At 37.4% G+C, this 14,063-nt stretch overlaps 1 protein-coding gene across 2 annotated transcripts in view; it reads left to right on the top strand.

Moving 5' to 3' along the window:
• Nucleotides 1-14,063, top strand: part of ANKRD28 (ankyrin repeat domain 28) — a 119,943-nt gene that overhangs the window by 9,158 nt on the left and 96,722 nt on the right. The window lies entirely within an intron of this gene.

The raw sequence follows: 14,063 nt of genomic DNA, 5'->3' as shown, positions 1-14,063 counted from the left end.
TTATTTTGGAAGGGCAAATATAGCTGCATGCAGTCATATCTTTTATTTCTGAAAGGTTTTTGACTCTGCATATAATGAATTTGCTTCCTTTTTTTTTTTAACTTCCAACATCTAGCCAGCCATAATTTAAAAATGGTATTTTTTATAGCATGCACTTGAACAGATTATTTATGGGGTTTTCATACCTGAAGGTTGATAAAATTTCTGTAATACTCTGCATGTGTTAAAACTGCTTTTGTAATCATTCAAGTATTAAACTTACTGCATATATAATTCAAGAATAATTACTAGAAGTGCCATGGTTCATGAGTCTGTGTCTACAAGTATTAGAAGAATTTTGCAGAAAAATTGCCATGACTGTTGAAAAATTGTTGATTATGTCTTTGCATTTTAGCCTTATTGTCATCTGGAAAGTTCTCTTTTGCTGTTGCAATGGCTGTACAAAATATCCCACACATTTAGGGTATCACACTGGTTTCCTGTCTCGACATCCCACCCCTTCCATGGGGGAGCAGTGAGATATGTTTCCTTCTATAAAGCTCTCTGCTGGATCTTACATAAGCCAAAGAAACAGTATGTGTTTGAACGGCAGGAGGAACAGCAATGCCAGCGGTGCTTTGGATGCTGTCAGAGAAGTTCAGCTCCCTGTCCCTGGAAGTTTGCCACACCAGTATTAGCAATGCTCTCCTCCATGTTGACTGGAGGTGTTGCAGAGTTGTTGGGGGATCTGTCATTCCGGAGCAAGTTCTTTAGAAAATTAGCTCTTTGCCTCTGCAATGGCCACAAGCACAAATAAAACCTGCAGGCCTAAAGCTCGATCTGCTGCAGCAGTTGGCCAGAGTGAACTGAATCTAAAGACAGGCTGAATGTACCTGCAGAAGAGATCTCAGAAGTGTCTGCTCTACCTCAGCCTTCCATGTTGTGGCAACCCTTATTATCTCTACTGATATACAGGTGTTTTGGATGTGTCCAGAAAAGCCCTGGTGCTGGTTTTTGTATGTATGTTTGTTTTATATGTTTATATAGTCATACATACATGACTGTCCTACCCACTAGAGCTCCTTTTATGATGCCTGACACATGCCTTGTTTTTTGGGAAAAGTAACCTGTAAAAGTAGGATGGATAATTGAAGAAAAGAGGAATCATTTGACCTCACGGTTTTGTGACCTGCTCTTGTGTAGAGTGTAGTGATATGTAGCCTGCCTGGGAAGTGCTTTGTTGTCACAGGATGCCTGTTCAGAATGCCAAGTTCTTTCTTTTCGTTGTGTAGCATGGCTGCAGAAGTAAGGTGCAATTCCTTGGTGTATATGTGCATTGTCTTGATTTTTTTCACTGGATAAGAAGCAATGAAAATGACCTGTAACAAGCAAGGTTAAAATACTGACAGAAACATTAGGATATGTTTTTCTTGTAGTTCTGTTTTTCTTTTAAGAGGTTAATTAACAGCCAAAACTATGCAAATTATATGACTTGGAAATTATCTACCCCTGTGAATGCCAGCATTTTCAGCTGACAGGTAGGTGAAGGAAATACAGATACATGAACTACTGAATGCAAATGTATTTCTGCTGTAGGATAGGACTGTGTGTGTGAGAAATGGAGTATCTGCCTGAATCAACCCTGTTCTTTTAAGCAAGTGGAGTAGATAAATTTTTATGAAATATTAGAGTTATGTAATTTTAAGATGGAGTTTAATGATGTGCTTCTACTTGAGTTGTTTTTTTGTTTTCATTTGCAAGGTTTCTAACAATAATGGTTGAAACTCACTGGCTTCTAATCTACTGCCTAAGGCCACGGTTTGATATTAGGTGGTAGCAGAGCTTAAGCAGTCTTTCATTCTTCTGCAAAGTGGTGAAAAGGGAGGGGAGAGGCAAATTATTTAGGTTAGCATAGGACTGTGAAGTTGTTCTTGGAAGTTTTCCAAAGCAGGAACTACAAATGAGTGTTTTGTATCATATAAACTTACTCTAATATCTGTCTCTGTGTCAGATGTCATGTAATCACAGATGATGTGTCTTGTGTAAGTGTCCTTTGGTTTGGGGGCTGGAGATGGGTGGAGAAACTTGAGTGTGGTCTGCCTTTGACCTTTCTCTCTGAGTAACTTTGATGCTGTTGGTCTTAAACTTCTGAGAATGTGTTTGGAAACTCAACAACAGGCTTGATTTTGTCGTCTGGTTCTTGATCGTTCTGGGCTTTGAGTGTGGTAGGTTCTTATACTGTGAAACCTAGGGTCTGCAGAAGTCTGCTTCTATTTGTAACACACCATGTTGACTTACACTGACTGAAAACTCCAAAAGAAGAAAAGTTCCAGTGTAACATCCTTGTTTACCACATGCACTGCCTGTCAGGATCCTCAGCATTTTCCCATCTCTGGTCTGACAACAGCGTGTCAGTTTTCCTGCAGCATTTTAAAGTGTTTTTTCCCCCTCTTAGGGTGATCACATGCTCTACCAGTGGGTTTCACAACTGGAGCTCTGAAAATGACACCAAAATGACTTTCTCTTGCCTTCTATCTATTCTCAAGAGGTTACAGTGAAAGTACAAGACCATGTTTGGGTAGTACAGTTACCTGAAAACTATATGCCAAAAGTAGTCTGAACTGGCTGCAGCCTTTTTTTTTTTCTCATAGAAACATGTATGGATAGAGGGCCCTTCAACATTTGTGCCTTTTATGCGTGCAGCTTTAATTCTTGGACACCATCCAGTGATGGCCTGGAGTCATGCCTGTTGTGACTAGTGATCCCTCTATCTCCCTGCACAGAGATATGTGCTTGGGGTAGGGAAATATCTAGTATGAAAACATGCTCATTGAAAAATGCCTAAGTTGAAATAAACTCTACAAATAGTACTTAACAAAGCATGTCAGTCTAAGAGTAAACTGCAGCCTTCTGGAATAGAAGAAAAATTTTCATCTCAGCTCAATATGAAAAGGAAACAGAAAATAGTAGTTAGTGTTTTATATTCCACACATTCACCTCGTGTAGTTGTATGAATACCTCAACATAAACACACCGGTTGTGCAAATATTTTTATCAGCAGCTAGAGAAGATAACATTTTGAATTGCCATTAATGAAAACCTTATCTATCAGGGTGGATTGTTCCTTACTTTATTCTATTTCTTGGTTTGATTGTGCTGCAATAACATTTAATTCAGCAGGTTGGGGATGAGGCCATTCATCTGACTGGTTTTATTTTCTGGAATAGGCAATGGTAAAACTACAAACCTTCGTTTAGAAGAAAAAACAAATTGGGCATGTGTTTTGACTGTGAGAATGCACTGAAAATAATTACCAGTATATTAGGGTATAATAAAATTGTTCTTAACAGTTTCCAAACAAACAGTTGCCTACGAATCACCTGTATGTTTTTGAGGACTTAGGTTACAGCCCCTACTTCAGAGTGGTTCTTGAAGCTGGTCATCAGCATCACCTAATTTTTTTTTAAATTTTTGCCTAAAAGTCATAGGCAGCTGTTCAGGGGCTGTCTCTGCTGTGGGCTGCTTCTAGTAGGTGTCAAAACCCATATGGGTGTCATAAAAATGTAAAACATAAACAAATGAGAATGACAAACATTAAATAAAGAACTATTTTGCACAGTGTTAATAAGAAAAATAGTTTGATTTTTAAAACAGCTTACCTAAGTATCAGATTATAGATTTTCTTGGTAAAAGGACAGAATATGAGAGGATAGCAGAATCTTCCTTGCTGTGCTGAAATAAATCAAGTTACTAAAAGTATGCAGAGTTTTGAGAGTACCTGTTTTATATAGCTATTAGTGTTTAAAAATCAGAGTCCGTGCTGCAAATTAAATTACATTTATGGCAAATTTCTTGTTATTCTGTACTTTATGTTCCTTGTTTATAGAAGATACAGAGTACTTTTTGTTGTGCTTTTTGTATTATGTTGTACAAAGGTTCTCAGTGATAAGACTAGACAAAAGGTTAATCTATTTTCAGTGTGGTTTATTGGCATGGATTGTGGGAATTTCAAGGGAATGTTTGAGCTTGAGTACGTAGAGAACAGGACAGGGAAATTTTTTTCTTTAAAAATTACATTAGGAAAAGTTATGAATATAACTTGCTAAGATTTAAGTATAGCATCTACTTGCTTTCAAAGAATTATAAAAAATAACACTTAAGTAGTCTATATTTCTTGCCAGAGGATTGAATTCAAACTGCTTCACGAACGGAAGTCATGAGCTAAGCACTTGGAACGAGTTTGTGAAAGCTCACTGTTTGAAAGCAGCATTAGACAGTAGCCTCTTCTGGAACAAATGGTATTTTCTTTACAATTACCCCTCTTAATTGGTCTGTTCAGTGTTGAAAATCAGAAGAAGCTGGGAAAAAGAAAAGCTTCTGCTATGAAGTGAAGTCTGACAGAACTGTGCTAATCCTAAAATTTTGACAGACTTTGTGGCCACCCCCAAGTCATTGATTCAGCTCATTAACTGTTGTATGAAGGGAATACTGTGGACTACTTAACTCAAGATATTTTTGGAATATTTTAATTAGTGGCACATGTAATTAAAACAACTTAAAATATTTTTTAAAATTTCTGTGTTTCTTAGCAGCTCTGATAAAATCACAAATTAAAAAGTATAGCAAAAGTAATAAAGTAAAGTAATTAGTGCATTAAAGTAATTAATGCAGTGTAAAGGTTATCATGTGCTATTTAAGTGCATTCAAAAAGCAAAAATAGTACTCAGGATAACTCATTTTAATTTGCCCAGATCTGCCTTTCTTCTGAACACAGGTAGAGATTAGTTGAAAAAGTGTTAGTTAGCAATCAGCTGTTTGTTCTGAAGAGTGTTACACCTGGTGATCTTATTTAGTAGTAGCTTGCTTGTCTTCTCCCTAGGGAGGGATTTAAGCAGTCAGGATTGAGACATGTTGCTGCAACATTGCATTGCTATTGTGGAAAGATGCTAGAATAATCGTTTTCTAGGGCGTTTCTTTTGTGGCTGGTTTTGGTGTGCTGGATTACACCCTGTTTAGTGCACATCATTTTGCTGTTCTGTGTTTGGAAGGTTGTCTTCATCACCAGGGTTGGAAATGACCTCTGGGGATACCAGTCCAACCCCTCCCAAGTCAGGGTCACACAGAGCAGGTGACAGAAAGATGTTCAGGTGGGTTTTAAAAGTCTCTGGAGAGGGAGGCTCCACGACTTTTCTGGGCGGCCTCTTCCAGTGCGCTGTCACCTCAATGAAAATAAGTTGTTCCTTGTGTTGAGGTGAAACTTCTTGTGGTTTGGTTTATGGACACTGCTCCTTGTCCTGTCACTGGGCACCACTGAAAAGAATCTGGCACCATCCTCTTGGCATCCACCTTTAAAATATTTGTAAGCATTGGTGAGATCCCCTCTCTGTCTTTTTTAACCTGAGAGGTCCAGCTCCCACAGTCTCTCTTCATAAGAGGAGATGTGTTCTCACAATATTTTCCCATCTGGCCCCTATCTTCACCCTGAAGAAGTGAAAAACTTGACATTTTTATGTGGCACAATTCTTGGGTTCCTGTCTGTCAAGAAAAAAATCAGACTTGTTTTATTGTTTTTAAGAGCATCTCACCTAGATAATTGTAAGTAGGCAAATGTGCTATGGAAATGAATTCTAATGTAGTCAGTGTAACAGCACTTTAACTGAGCAAGGTCTTTGTTTGGTTTGTGTGATCTGCTTTAGATTGATGGCATGACTTGGTTGGGATTAATTTTCCTGAGAATGTCTGTGTCCACCGTGCAAGTGGACTGAGCTGTAACAGTTTAAGATGTCTTTTTTCTCATCCCTTGAAGTGTTCCATTATCTGTGAAATGTAATAATATTTTTTTAAAAACTTACCCCTTTTTTTTTTCCTGTAATGGCCAGATCTTGTTGAACTTCAAAATTATGCTCTTATGTAGAGCAGTCCTAAGGTCAGCTAGAGAAAGTAACTGACTGCTGGCAGTCAGAGGTATCTGGTTTGCTTCCCTTTGCAGGCTGTATTGATGTAGTGAATCTGCTGTGGCACTTGTGCATGGCAGGTAAGAATGCCAGTTTGCCTCATTCAATTATGTGGAAGTGGCTGTCATGATTTAGGCCTTAAGCAATTGACAGAGTGCACATAAAGGAGATATTTGGCCATGTGTCCTGTCCAAGCAACTGGATTTTTCCCTCGAATAAGAAAGTCCTAGAGTGTGTGGTAGCACCCTCTGTGTTTCCTGTGGAATTACAGTGAACTGGAAAATGTGGATCTCGTTTTTCACTCAAATATTTGACTTTCAGTTGACTGATTTGTTCCTCTTGTAAGGTGAAGTGCTGCTACATCCATATGTGAAAATGTGTCTGAGTCTGTTGGCCAGTTCTCTTTTACTGTTTTGCATTTTAGGGAATGAAAGCTGTGTATCATTTAGCAGTGTTAAAATCTCAAAGCTTTGTTTTGACACACCTGTGTGGAATGCCTCTATTCCAAGTGAATTCTGACTCTCCCATTTTAAAAACATGTTTTTGTCCTGTTACAATAGCCTCAAGGCTGATAAGACAGCACCACCCCATGTGTGCTAGTGTTTATATGAAATTGCAGACTCTTAAATCTAATCAAAGAACTGCTTATTCCATATATTTTTTTATGTTTTCCATTTTTTTTTTCTTAAAAGGCCTAGTCAATAGGATTAAGAAGACAATTGCTGTTTGCATTGCTGGCCCTGGGAATAGAGAAATGACTGCATGCACTGTTATTCCCAGTGTATTATGGCACTTCCTCATTAAGGATCCAGTGAGACCATTTGGATGTACTTATATTTTTGCTTTCAAATATTAATCTAAAAATATTCTTTTTAAAGGTACTGTTTTCCTTTCAGGCAGGGGGAAACAACTCCAAGGAAACTTTTACTTATGGTGGCTTGTTTCTGTTAGTGCTTGAGTACTATTCATATTTCTATTAATGAATTTTTTTTATGCCTGTAACCTAATTTTGCAAATGCATACTTTTTTGTTTGAAATAGTATTTAGGTTTTATCATTCTGTCTGATGGATTATCTAAAATACTCCTAACCCTTCTTCCTGTTTTTCCTACCCTTGTATGAGGTAGAGTGGAAATGTTAAAGTTCAGACACATGAAAATAAAATAGTAATGATTAAAACCCATGCATCAAGAAACAGTTTGTTAAAGGTGGTGTGCTGGTAAAAGATGATCTCACAAACTGCCACCCTGCTATCCTATAAATACTATTGATCAAGTCTAATCTTTGTGCCTTGGCAGATACCTAAAGTTTGCAATTCTTTCCTCCCTCTACCCAATATCCATTTTTAACTGCTGTCTTCCCATAGATGTTCTGAAATATGTCATTGCTGTATACTAGAAAGTCTCTGTTCCATGGTCATAATCTGAGGGTTTTAACTCTTCAGTCCTCTTGTGTGATTTAAGCACTGAGGTTTCTGTGAAGACTATAGACTTTTAGAGGTAACCTGCTATGGACAAACATAGACTCAAATAGCTCCAAACCTGTGCTTTCTTCTGATATTAATGTCTATGAACATCACTTCTTGATTTGTATTTCTCTTTGAATGTGACAGGCATCTCTTCAGGTTCGAAAGCATATACTCTTTTCTAGTCTTATGTGCAGTGTTTTTGAAGAGTAGCTGTAGGTTCTAAAGAAGTCTGTCCTGGTTGTGAAGTTTCTTAATGGGTTGATTTATGTATGAACTGCTGTGACTCATAGCACACCACCTCGTTTTTATCCAGATAATTACCTTGCTAAAAGATGTGTGGAATGTAAAGATTTCTTCCCTCAGCTTGAGGAACAATGCTATTGTCTATCTGTCCTTTTGATGTTAAGTTTCATCAGAATTCATCTTCTCCTTGCTTTGCCTTCTTTCCAAATTTTTAAATGGAAATTATCTCTGAAGTGCTTAAATAATTGCAAAAGTGAAAATGAAGACCAAAGCTGCATCTGAGTGCAGTAGCTGCACTACTTTGTGGGGTTTTTTTAAGGTGTTTGTAATAAGAATTTTCAATGTTGATATGGCTTTTGGTATAAGTAGTTATTGTTTGAAATTATACATGTGCACATGTTGAAATAACATGTAGGTAAAGAATTGGATTTGTTAGAGGATCTTACTCCTCTTCTGCTTTGATCATTTTTCATTTTTAACAGTGGTGTGAACATCAGAGGATCAACACGTGTTTTCACTTATGTCATTTGGGATGCTTCATAGGTTCACAAATCCTCAGGCTTGTCAGTTCGTTATTTCTTGTTTTATGCCAGGGAACTGTTCAAGCTCAAAGCTTTTATCTGAATAGCAAATCACAGAGTCAGATTCAACATCAGGAGAACTATTAAATCTGTTTTTTAATTTACTTTTATTCAAAAATGGTCTAATACTTTTGCCGTGATCTCTGACAGTTCTGCTGATTCATAATGAAACAGCTTGAATTACTGCTTTGTTTGCCTGTGAAGCTCCTCCACGTGGTTGTCCTTGGTAAATAATAGTCACTGAGGAAACAGTAAGGGGATAGCATCCTCCTACCCCCTCAAATCCTTCTCCTTCCCCTCAAATCAGCTCAGCTCACAGCTGCGTGTGTATGTTAATGGTATTGATTTTATGTTAGTGTACCTACTTGTGAACTGTGATTACTGGGGACAGACATCACTGTGAATATCTGCTGCTACTAAACCTGCTGGGAGTTGTAAATGCTGTTAATATAACCTCTAGAATGCCCTCAAATAATATGCCTGATTTTAACCAACAAAAAATTAGAGGATCGAGTAAGCAAACCAGCGTAAGTGCAACAGTGATCTTTTTTTTTAGATTGTAAACAGTTTTCTCATATAATGAAAAGATGAAGGCATGAAAACAGGGAGAAAGTGAGATACCATTTTAAATTATTTGTACTTTTCACCCTCCTCAAAGCTTGGTATATATATATAAACAAATCATCACAAGGATTTTGGAACAGCAGATGGATGTCTATTCTCCTCCTTCCAGTCCCTGAGATATTCAGGAATATCTTGGGAAGAACTTGTTGTCCTTCCTGTACGTATTCTAGTTTACATGTAACCATGATAAATAAACTCTGTGTTTGTGCTACTTTGAAACAGTCTTTAGCATCATTTGGTACCACTGACACTCATCAGATGTAAAAGATGGAGGGTTCGGTGCTACTTTTGTTAAATTACATATCCTGAGATCCAAAGTAAAGCTTAGTTTTGTACTTTAAAGAATATTACTTTTATTACAACAAAAATAATGTTGGTAAGCTCAGCCTCCCACATAGTTTGACTTTCCAGGACTTTTTAAAAGAGTACTGAAGACACATGAACTTGGCACATTTTTCCAGTATTAATAATTTGTTTCATGATAAGCCTTAATTATGACTTCCATGAGTCCGGGTTCCCCACCCACCCTGCTGTTCTGGGAATGGCAGTTTTCTGTGGCGTTTTGCTCCAGATGCTGCTGGTGGTTTTGTCTGCCCTGGCTCAGATACTGCCACAGGTCATCCTTTTGGATGAGACTTCCCCCACCTTTGCTGAGATTAGTCTCACACTGCATCTTTGTGAGCTCCTTGTTTCTTCTAATGGTTATTGCTTTTACTCTGCTCAGCACAACTTGCTTCAGAAGGCTGCTTGCCAGTGTTGATTCTGTTGTTTTCATGATGTTTTTTTTCTTAGTCAATGCATTTGGTCTTGTCTCTATAACAAATGGTTATCTTAAATAGCTTCCCTCTGAATTATTGATGTTCTACAATGACTTCTTGCTCCAGTCTATTTATACTTTGAGCCTATCTGCATTATTCTGTGAGATAGGAATATTCATCTGAAATACAGCATTAATCAACCTCTGCAGTATTGTTATATATGAGTTTGTATGTACTTCTGTACTATTGATTTCTATGTAGCATTCTACAACTAATTATAAATTCAGAGAATAAGGTGTTCAGTGTCTGTCACTGTAGGTAGTTCTTAGTTTAACTGCTAAGTCTCCCTCTATTTCCCAGCTTAACTGCATCCATAGCATTAAGAGCAGAGCATCATATTGCTTTGTGTTATCCCTGCTATCTTGCCAGACTATCATTTGAATGTGAGTACAGATGGTATGACTCATTTACACTTGTCCTAAGCAGGCAACGTACTTAACACCAAGTATGTGCCTCCAGCTTTTGATTCCTGTGAAAATGAGTGTTTCCTTCTCACCACCCCAGTGAGAGTTATTTTGCTATGATTCAATCAGATTTTAGTTCACCTTCATTTTAAAATTAGGGAAGCAGTCTCTTTTTTTGTTTCCCCTACCTAAAATACAATTGACACTATTTTTAAAAGATGCCAGACCTCTGCTGATTTTGCTGAGACTACTTTTAAATAGGAAAAATGAAGATGAGCAAATGAATGACTCCATTGTTTGGAGGTAGAAAATACACTGAAGTACTGTAGACCTACTCTGCTACTTTCTCAGTACCTCTGGAATATAGACAACTGTTTTTTCCTAGTGTATGGGGAAGTTAGTGCATTCTGCAACTTGGGACACAGATAAATGAGCAAACATTTTTCCTTTTTGAAACAGAGTGAGTCTGATAGTGCTTCATTGTTGTCTAGATCTTTTATGGCAGTCTTGAATATGGTGAATGGTTTATCTTTCCTCTTTCGGATCAGGGATAAAAAAGAAATCTTAGAACCTGTGTGTGGTGGTGGAATGAGTGGAATATTATTTCTTTTTACACAGAATCATTCACCTTTCTTTTCTCCATGCCTCAGCTGAGGATCTGCTCTTACAGGTAATGTTGAGGAGCATGCAGTGTGTTGGAGGCACATTTGGCACTGGACAGCACTGAAGTAGAGCTGAGAGTTTGGGATGAAGTTGATATATAGTCCTGTGCCTTATTTGTTTAGCATTTCCCTTTTCATTAAAAAAACCCAAACAACTGAGTTCCATGTTGTGGAATAGATATAGATATAGATATAGAATGTTGTTTTTCTTCTTTTAAAGGCAGTAAGTTTACTGAAAAAAAGGACTAAGAGCACATTTTCCTAACTTTTTAAAATATTAGTAATTTAAATGGGCAGAACTTTGAAGTTCTTTTTCATTGTCCCATGGCTATGTCTTTCTACTTGTAAAAATAGTACAGCAGCTCTGTTTTTCAATAAAAACTTTGTTTTCTTGCAGCTTTTTCACATATATGCTGTTTCTCAACAAGAATTTGGAGAACCAGCCCTCTGTTAAACCTGTGTAGGTGTTCATAATCACAGAACTGTGAGTCTGCTCCCACCTGGAAGCTGAACACTCTTGTTTAAAGCTCATACTCCCTCTGATGGCAAACTGCTGCATTTCTCTTGCTTTCTGTGTTCACTTTCATCTCTCTCCCTTGGTCTCCATTTTATCTTCCTGCTGCAATGCTGGATTAGGCTGTTGTTTCATGTGTGTCCCACTGAAAGTGGAGTTTTAATGAAGCTGATAAAATTGAAGGGTCCTACCAGACTGCATGTATACTAGACAACAGTAAGCTATTTGGTTAGGTAAGGGGAAAGGAGGGAGAGCTTATCTTTATAAACTCTAATTTATTTAATATTTTAAACTATGGTAGTCACTCTTCTGTGGTACAAGTCATGCTTACTTCCTAATACTTGGCTTAAACTGATGACTACACCTCCCTGAAGCTTGCATACGAGTACTCTGCTCTTTTAAGCTCAAATTCTTTGTTCCAGAAATCAATTGTTTGGATAATATCATCTTATGCTTGGTACAAAAACCCCTCAGTACTATAAAGACTTCATTATTTGCCTTTGTATGGGATTGTTATTAAGAAATTACTCTGTTTTAAATCTTGTAGTTATAAAGATCTAATATAGAGAAAATAGAACTGTCATTGCAACTTGTCTGTTAATGATGTGATAGCATATGGTAATCTTATTAGTAAAATTGGCATGTAGATTACAAATAGTAACCTAAAACAAAATTTTAGATTTCAGAATTCTAGTGAAACAAAGCTGTTTATCATGTGGTTACAGAAATAAGACATTATATAGTTTGTATGTCTTTGTACATCTGTGTGTAGAAGACCAGTTGAGAGAAAATATAAAGATCCTGTTGGCCCTTTGGTAAATGACCCTTTGCTACATTACTCAGAGGAGAAGTCAGCAGAACTTTGTGTTCTCATTGCATCTCTTTCCTGCTTCAGTAGAAGTAGTTTCAAATGTTTCTTGAAAGCGTTTGCTAAATTATTTAATTATTATTAAATATTAGTAATTTAATTAAACCTAACCTTTGCTTAACATCAATTATTTATATGGGTGAAGACTATCAGTTCTTGTTCATTGTCACTGACTACAATAACACTGTTGGGTACTTACTGTGTGTGGTGTTGCCTTTCATGTGTGATGCTGGCAAGAGTTTCAGCTGGTGGAAGTGATGTAGGACTGTAATGAGTTTTCTGGTGTTTTGTCAGGCCTTTTCTGGGGCATGAAATGTAAATCCATGGCACATCTGACTCAGAGTCCCCTATTTTGTTCAGTTTGTAGGAACTGTTGGCTTTCAAGTATTGCTTCTGTTTGCTTGCTCAGCCTTGCACCTGTTTGGAAATACTATTTAGCATGTTTCTGGCAATTTTGGTGGGGGTAGGTGAACCTCTAAACACGTCAAAAAGACTGAAAAAAAGCTCTTTTAATTTTGAGCCTTTAGTATCTCCTTGAATGTGAAGTCACTGGTCTTAAAATTTTAGGTGCCTGCCTTAAATATGTGAAGTGACTAGAGCCTTCCAGGAATTGTGGCACTTGTAGGAGAGAGATTAAAGTAATAGGTATGTGCTGGGAAGCAATTTTGTGGTCGTGCTCTAGTGTTTTGGTTTTCTTTGGTGTGCTGCCACCAAGTGACAAGGTTTGATATTGCGGCTCTTGGTTTTTGTTTTGGGGTTTTTTAAAGAGTGATTTCCACTAATCACTCTCTTTTCTTTCAAACTGAAAAGGTTAGAATATTACTTTACGCTCCTGGTGCATTCGAATACAATATTCCAAATTATTATTCAGAATAACATGACTGCTTGGAAAGTCTGATTGAAAATTTCTAGGATAAAAGAACTGTCAAAACTAAGCTTTTTCTCCCCCATAATTCTGCTGATCAGTTTAAATATTCTGGATTCTGTAAATTATTGTGGAGTCTCTGTCACTGGAGATATTCAAGAATTGTCTGGATGCAATGATGTGCCATGTACTCCAGGATTGAGCAGGGAGGTTGGAGCAGATCACCCACTGTGGTCCTTTCCAACCTCACCCATGCTGTGATTCCATGATTGGAAATAATCTTCAAACTGAAACAATACAATGTAAGCACACATCTGAACATAAACATCAAGTATCAAAATGCTGAGATCAAAACCAGTATCTGGCAGATCAAAATGTATTATGGAAATAATGTTTGAATCCTACATTTAAAAATTTCAGGGTATCTTTTGATGAACAATCTTACAAAAATAATCAGTATATTAATCCAATATTCTAATTAATACTGAAAATGCTCAAAATACTTCCCTATTTGCTAATCTATACAAAACTTACTTTGCTTGGCAAGATAAAGGATGTTGGTGTATTTAAAGGGAGAGTGTTGAAGGTGGAGTGGAGTGGTCATTAGGATCTGGGGGTGACCTGACATCTGTGCAGATCACACGTCTGAGTTGTGCTGTCTACTTGACCTGCTGGGCACTGTGTGTGGACAGGAATGATGGTGGGGTGCAGAAATTAGAGAAAAGATGATGCATTTCCACTGATTACTGATACTGCTACTGATACTCTTTATCTTCTGATTCTTACAGACTAGACTGCTATAAAAATAGCTGAAATGTGAAATTATACTTTCTAAGAAAGTGAAGACGTTTAAGACTTTACAGCATTATTTGGGAATATGATTTGAAGTCTGATTTGTAGATGAGACCAGTAGCCAAGGTACATCTGCACAGATTAGCAAATCCATCCTAAGTGCTGTTTAAAAAGACTTCAAACTTCAGGCTCTTGCTAGAAAAGGTAGTCTCCTTTTATATCCCTCCCTTGGGAGTTTCCTGGCTCTTCTCTTGCACTGTTGTTCAGCAGATCTTACAGCAGGCAAGTTTGG

The sequence above is a fragment of the Serinus canaria genome, chromosome 2 (assembly GCF_022539315.1).
Source record: "Serinus canaria isolate serCan28SL12 chromosome 2, serCan2020, whole genome shotgun sequence".
Taxonomy (NCBI): domain Eukaryota; kingdom Metazoa; phylum Chordata; class Aves; order Passeriformes; family Fringillidae; genus Serinus; species Serinus canaria.
This window is presented reverse-complemented; position numbering and strand designations above follow the sequence as displayed.